A 7001-nucleotide genomic window follows, 5' to 3' on the forward strand; every position below is an offset into this window, starting at 1 on the left:
GTTATTGGCCTATTCAAGATTTGTATTTCTTCCTGTTTCAATTTTGGTAGTTTATATGTTTCTAGGAATTTGCCCATTTCTTTCAGGTTGTCTAATATGTAGGCGTATAATTTTTCATAATACTCTCTTATAATTGAAGGCACCTGGATGGCTCAGTTGGCTAAGCATCCAATTCTTGATTCCAGTGCAAGTCTTGATATTATAGTTCATGGGATTGAGTCCCATGTCAGGCTCTGTGCTATCTATATATTGGGATTCTCTCTCTCTCTCCCTTTCTCTCTGTCCCTCCACCACTCACGTGCTCTTTCTCTCCCTCAAAAAAAAAAAAAAAAAAAAACAAACAACTTAAAAAGAGACATAAAGGATACAAATAAATAAAATCATGAATGAGAGGAGAGATCACAACCAATACCACAGAAATACAAACTATTAAAAGAGAATATTTTTAAAATATTTATTTATTTATTTAAAGAGAGGAAAAGAGAGAGAGAATATGTGAGAGAATGGGGGAGGGGCAGAGAGAGAGGAGAGAGAGAATTCGAAGTAGACTCTGCACTGTCAATGAAGAGGTGGATGTGGGACTCAAACTCATGAAACGTGATATCATGAGTCAAGAGTTGGATGCTTTGGGGCACCTGGGTGGCTCAGTCGGTTAAGCAGCCGACTTCGGCTCAGGTCATGATCTCGCGGTCCGTGAGTTCGAGCCCCGCGTCGGGCTCTGTGCTGACAGCTCCGCGCCTGGAGCCTGTTTCAGATTCTGTGTCTCCCTCTCTCTCTGCCCCTCCCCTGTTCATGCTCTGTCTCTCTCTGTCTCAAAAATAAATAAACGTTAAAAAAAAAAGATTTTAAAAAGGAGTTGGATGCTTAACCAACAGAGCCACCTAGGTGTCACTCTCTTCTTTTTCATAAGTTGGATGGGGTTTGTTTCTGTATCATTTATTTCTGCTTTTATCTGAATTATTTCCCTTCTTTTGCTGACTTTAGGCCTCATTTGTTGTTCTATTTCTTTCTCCTTTTAGTGTAAGTTTAAGTGGTGTGTTTGAGATTGTTTTTTCTTCCTGAGGTAGACTTGTACTGCTATATACTTCCCTCTTAGGACTACTTTTGCTGCATCCAAAGGTTTTAGACCTTCTTGTTTTCATTTTCATTTATTTCCATGTATTTTTTTAAATTTCTTCTTTAACTTCCTGATTGACCCATTTATTTTTTAGTAAGGTTTTCTTTAACTTCTATGTATTTGTGATCTTTCCAATTTTTTTCTTGTGGTTGATTTCAACTTTCATAGTATTGTGCTCAGAAAATATACATGATATGATCTCAATCTTTTTGTACTTGTTGAGGCCTTTAAGTCATTAGTTTGTAAGACTGAATTGCTGGCCAAAACATGATGTGATGGTACTAAAGTTATTTGTCCCCAGAAAGCAAGAAATGGGGTTGGTTGCTGTTTTAAGAGAATTGAGGGCTCAAAATGGAGGTCTTGATTAGGGAATGTCTGTACTTCCCAGACTATGAATGACCCTCAGTCTTACCCCATTCCTTCTTTGTGTATGAGCGCAGTAAACAACACACTGTCATACTGTGTTGTAGAGAGAAGATAGACAACTGACATCTACAGAGTGGTCATTCTACCTAACTTATTATGAAGAACATATTTTTCAGTAAAATACTTTAGAAGAGCATTTTTTATAGATTTGAATATTTTCATCTGTTGGGTCTATACTGAAATGTGAATCATATGCCTTCCTCTGATATACTTCTTCCAATCCACAATCTTCTCCTTTGCATCTAGCCAGCCCTTTAGCCACTGATGAAAAAAAATAACAGTTAGGTGTATTGTATATTGCATCTTCTACTTCATATCCACTCTTCCTCGTTTGACTATCCTGCAGAGACATTTATAAATTGGTTTTGAATGCTTTCCTATTTATTGAGATATAATTTACATATAGCGTTATGTAAGTTTGATCAAATAAAAAATAGCATGCATCCTGATACCATAGGTAAAAGATAATATCAGTATGGGCCTATATTGGAAAATTCTGTGCATGTCAGTTTTGATTGATGAAAGATTATTATTGTCTTAATATATGTTTTTTTTTTTTTTTGTTAGCCTCTCTCAGAAACATCCTCTTGTTTTCTCTACCTTGCTCTATTATGCTGGAGGTGACAGCTACAGGCTCCCCTTCTTGGACTATATAACACTTTGTCTTCTTGGATTTGGTCATTGGAAGAGATAGGGAGGAAATCAGAGGAGAGTGAAAAGAGGTCATGAATTTTATAATCCCCTTTGTTTACCTACCCCAATACAATTCTGGCAGTTACTGCATTCCACTAGAGTTACCTCTCCTGTTTGGAAGTCTTTTCCATAGCACCACCTTTCAACTGGGTTCTTGTAACTATTGTCTTTTCCCTTGCCATTCAAAGGCCCCACTATTGCATCTCTCTGCTCCTTGTTACTTTCCTTGTCCCTGATCACACCTTTGCAAATCTTTGCTAAGTTAAATTATCTTTGCCACCCCATTAAATCTGCTGCATCAGTTTTTTTTTAGTATGCATTATGTTTTATGCTAATATATTGACTAATATATTGGCTCTGCCAACATTTGTCACTGAGCATCTAGTTTGTGAATAGAAGTCACCCCAGAAGATGTCTATCACATTGTAACCTTTGATTAGAAGAATTAGCATTGGAAAAACATGTGATATGTCAAATATTTGCAATGTACTTCAAATATTTCTTTAATAATGTTTTTAATACTATTATAATTTAGTGACTACTATATTAACAGAGTGACAAATCATTAATATAGTATAGTCAAGTCCATATCACTTGTCATTCTTAATTATAATGTGATGTTTTCCCTTCAGTTGTGAGAACAAGTCTTCCTTATATAAACATAGTGCACATATGGCAATGCTAATAAATGAGCAATCACAGCATACTAAAGCATTAGGAATGCATTTACTTGCTCGCAAACATGTGTTCTGTATAATGACATTGGCATATTCTATAAATTTAGTAGAAGTCCTGCCAAATTTTAAGCAATATGGAAGAGTAGCATAATTATGATGAAAAGAATGTTAAGGATGGTCACAGCAGTATCTAAGAATACTAGTATTGGTACTAAAAAGTAGGAGAATTAGATGGGGGAGGGGACAGAGGAGTGAAAGGATAAAAAACCATAGCTAACATTTACAAAGACTAACAAAGTTCCTGACAATGTGCAAAGTGCCCTACATTTCTAATCTCATTTAATAATGACAACAAAGCTAAGATGTAGGCACAGTTGTTACACTCATAACATGAAGATACTGAGGATCAGAGGAAAATAGGAGAAAACTGAAATGAAAAACCTTAAGGACAGTGGGGATAGACTACTTGTTATCTAGCCTTTAATGTTGGAGCCACAGTCTTGTGCTTATCACAAATAGAGTTGTAATTGACCTGTCATTTCATCTGTTTCAAATTCAAATATTCTACTGTATGTCGTCTTCTATATTTTTAACTACTTTTGCTAATTTACCAACTAGATTGCAATAAGGTGTACCACCTATTGACCCTAACAAATTTTCACCGTCCAGTCACCTCATTTATGCATTATTTACTTGCTCAGCTGGGTTATATTGTACAGTTTATAGTTCATAATTATAATTACTCCCATGCATATATCTTCAATTCATTTTTATAATAGATAAACTATGCTTCTTTTTAAATAAGGATTCTGGATTTAATTTTGGATCCTAGGTATCTTGAAATTTATTTTTTTGCAATAAATTCAATGTGTAGTGAAGTGAATCCAGGTAGATGGCTCTAAACTATAGCTCAGATTGGGAAAATTTATGGAATGATATCAATTCCATTACCAAAGCATGGAAAAAAATCAGAAAAAATGGGGTAAATAGGAGAATGCTTGGGATTCTACACTTTGGATAAGCTTCCAGGTAATGATGGTGCTGATCTGAAGACCACAGTGTTAATAGGAAGGGACTGTTGAATGTTCTGGGGCAGGAGGGCGGGGGTTGTCTTTAAAAGAAGGAAAAGATAGGTTGGTAGTTGGGGAAAATGGCAAGCTGGAGGGAAGGTTTTTGTTGTTGTTATTAAGATGAAAAACACATCAGCACACTGGTACTTTGGTGGGAAGGAATTAATGGTGAGAGAAAAGTGGAAGATTCAAAAGGAAGAGAATAGTAAAGGAATCACAGGTGGCTTAGGGCCTAAAACCTAGAAGAAATACAGAACATAAATGTAAAGACTGGCCCTGGACTTTAAAAAGGCTTAGGGCCTAAAACCTAGAAGAAATACAGAACATAAATGTAAAGACTGGCCCTGGACTTTAAAAAGGGCCAACATCTTCTCTTCTGAGACTCTTCTGAAGATTGGAATAAGTATCCAACTATGTTTTTGCTGACTTCATTTCTGGCAGGTTTTCAAGGAACTATCCTTTAAATTTCATTTTCCCCTCCTCCTCCTTTTTCAGTGCCTCTCCTCTGTTCAGTGCCTCCTAAAATCTGTTCTAAATCTGTCCCCTGGTCCTGTGTGGGTTGGGTTGGGTTTGTTTGCTTTGCTTTGTTTTTTTTTTTTTTTTTCAAACCACCTTTGGATTTCATTCTTGCATTTTTTTCTCTGTTTCAACTCTTGCCAAAGAACTAATCCTTACCTCTTGCATTACATGAAGCAAAGTGTGCTTCCTTCAAAAAGTCCAATCTGTCCTTTGTTTATTCACCTGGCAAAAATAAAGAAAAGATAGCTAAACTACTAAACTATGCACTAAATACAGATTATCTCTCAATGTCTCCTACTCCAAAACTGTACCTAAGATCTCAGTGTTAATCCCATCACTTGGATCTCAACACCTTTTACATACCCAAGATATCACTCTTAAAATTGTGTACTGCTTCTCACACATGATCCATCTTTAAATAATCTTTTGAGTTATAATTGCATGTGGTAGAATGTATTTATTGTAATTGTACAGCTTGGTAAGTTTTGGCAAAGGTATATTCTTTGGAACCATCACCACAGTGAAGAACTAGAATCATTCTATCATCCCAAAAATGTTTCCCCATAGTCCTCTAGTAAATTCCCCCAATTCTGGTCCTAGACTAATCCCTGATGTGCTTTCTGTTACCATGGATTACTTTTGCTTGCTCTTGAATTTCCAAAAACAAGTGGCAACATACAGTATGCATTCTGTTTATGCATGATTTCATTCCTTTCAGTTATGTTTTTGAGTTGTACCTGTGTTTTATTTATCTGTAGTTTATGTCATTTCAGTGACATAATGAATTGCATTATATGGCTATTTCACAATTTAATTACCCATTTATGTGTTGACAGACACTTGGGTTGTTTACTATTAGCTATTGAGAATGAAGTTTCTATGGGCATTCTTATACACATCTCCCTGTTGTTACATGTTTTTATGTTTCTTACATAGATACTAAGGAAAGGGTATTTAGGGTTGTATAGTAAGTGCATTTGTGACTTTATAAGAAACTCCAAATTGTATTCTAAGTTGGATGTGACATTTTGCATTCCTACTAGCGATGTGTGAAGATTCCAGTTGCTTTACAACCATGCTAAAACTTGTTATTGTCAGGCTTTTCAAATTGTAGTCAATCTAGTTGATGTATAGTGCTATTTGATTGTAGTTTCAACTTGCATTTTTCTGCTGTTATTATCTTTTTATGTGCTCATTGGTCAAATGCATATCTTCTTTCATGATGTTCTCTTCAAATATTTGGCTCACTTTTAAGAATTGTCTTCTTTCTATTGAGTTATAAGACTTCTTTATATATTTAATATGAGGACTTTTATATATATTTTTCTTCCATTGTCTTGCCTGCCTTTTCATTGTCTAAATGGTATCATTTGAAGAGCACTTTTAGTTTTAATGAAATCCAATTTATGTTTTTTTTTTTCGTTTATACATTATTTTTTGTCCTAAGAAATTTTCACCTGCCCCAAAATTGCAAAGACTTTTTCTCTCTAGAAGTTTCCCTTTAAGGGGTGCCTGAGTGTCTCAGTTAAGCATCCAACTTCGGCTCAGGTCATGATACATGGTTCATTTGTTCATCATGATCTCACAGTTTGTGAGCCAGAGTCCCGCGTCGGGCTCCATGCTGACAACTCAGAGCCTGGAGCCTGTTTCAGATTCTGTGTCTCCCTCTCTCTTTGCCCTTCTCTCTCTCTCTCTCTCTCTCTCTCTCTCCAAGATAAATAACCATTAAAAAATTAAAGTTTCCCTTTAAAGTACTTATGGATTTATCCTTTATTTATGATTTGTTTTTAAGTCTATTATTCAGTTAGAGTTATTTTTATATATGGTGTAAGATGAGTTAATGTTAACTTTTATATGAATATTCAGTTCACCTAGCATTATTTCTTGAAAAAAACAATTTCCCTCATTGCATGATGTTAGTGTTTTTTCAAAATTAATTAAAAACTTGTGTGACTCTTTCTCTGTTCTTTGTTCTATTCTATTGATCTATATCCCTATCCTAATGCAGCTACCACATTCACTTGATTAATGTAACTTTACAATATGTCTTCGTATCAGGTAGTAGAAATCTTCCAACATTATTCTTTGTCCTAAAAATTGTTTTGGAAGGGGCACCTGAGTGGCCCAGTCAGTTAAGCATCTGACTTCGGCTCAGGTCATGATCTTGCGGTAGATAACTTTGAGCCCTGCATTGGGCTCTGTGTTGACAGCTCAGAGCCTCCCTCTTTCTCTACCCTGCTATCTGTCTCTCTCTCTCTCAAAAATAAATGTTATTTTTTTTTTAATTTGTTTTGGAAGTTGAAGTGGTTTGCACAAGGCACCATATTAATTTCTACAAAAATACCCCCAGGTTATTTGAATGAATCTTGTTAAATTCACAGAACAGTTTTAGTAGAAATAACATCTTAGTACAGAAATTTCTATTCCATAAAATTGTTATATTTGTCCATTTATCTTTCTTTCTTTCTTTCTTTCTTTCTTTCTTTCTTTCTTTCTTTC

The 7001-nt window shown here is 35.3% G+C and overlaps 1 long non-coding RNA gene across 2 annotated transcripts in view; it reads right to left on the bottom strand.

Annotated features, from left to right (window-relative positions):
- Positions 1-1664: 1664 nt before the first annotated feature.
- Positions 1665-7001, bottom strand: part of LOC121032652 (uncharacterized) — a 47312-nt gene continuing 41975 nt past the window's right edge. For both annotated transcript variants that reach the window (XR_005791414.1, XR_005791415.1), the window contains 2 exons: positions 4659-4724; positions 1665-1804 (listed from right to left, as the gene is read on the bottom strand). This is a non-coding gene — a long non-coding RNA (uncharacterized LOC121032652). The remainder of the gene's footprint in view (positions 1805-4658; positions 4725-7001) is intronic.

The sequence above is a fragment of the Herpailurus yagouaroundi genome, unplaced genomic scaffold (genome assembly GCF_014898765.1).
Source record: "Herpailurus yagouaroundi ecotype Mexico unplaced genomic scaffold, PumYag 142, whole genome shotgun sequence".
NCBI lineage: Eukaryota > Metazoa > Chordata > Mammalia > Carnivora > Felidae > Herpailurus > Herpailurus yagouaroundi.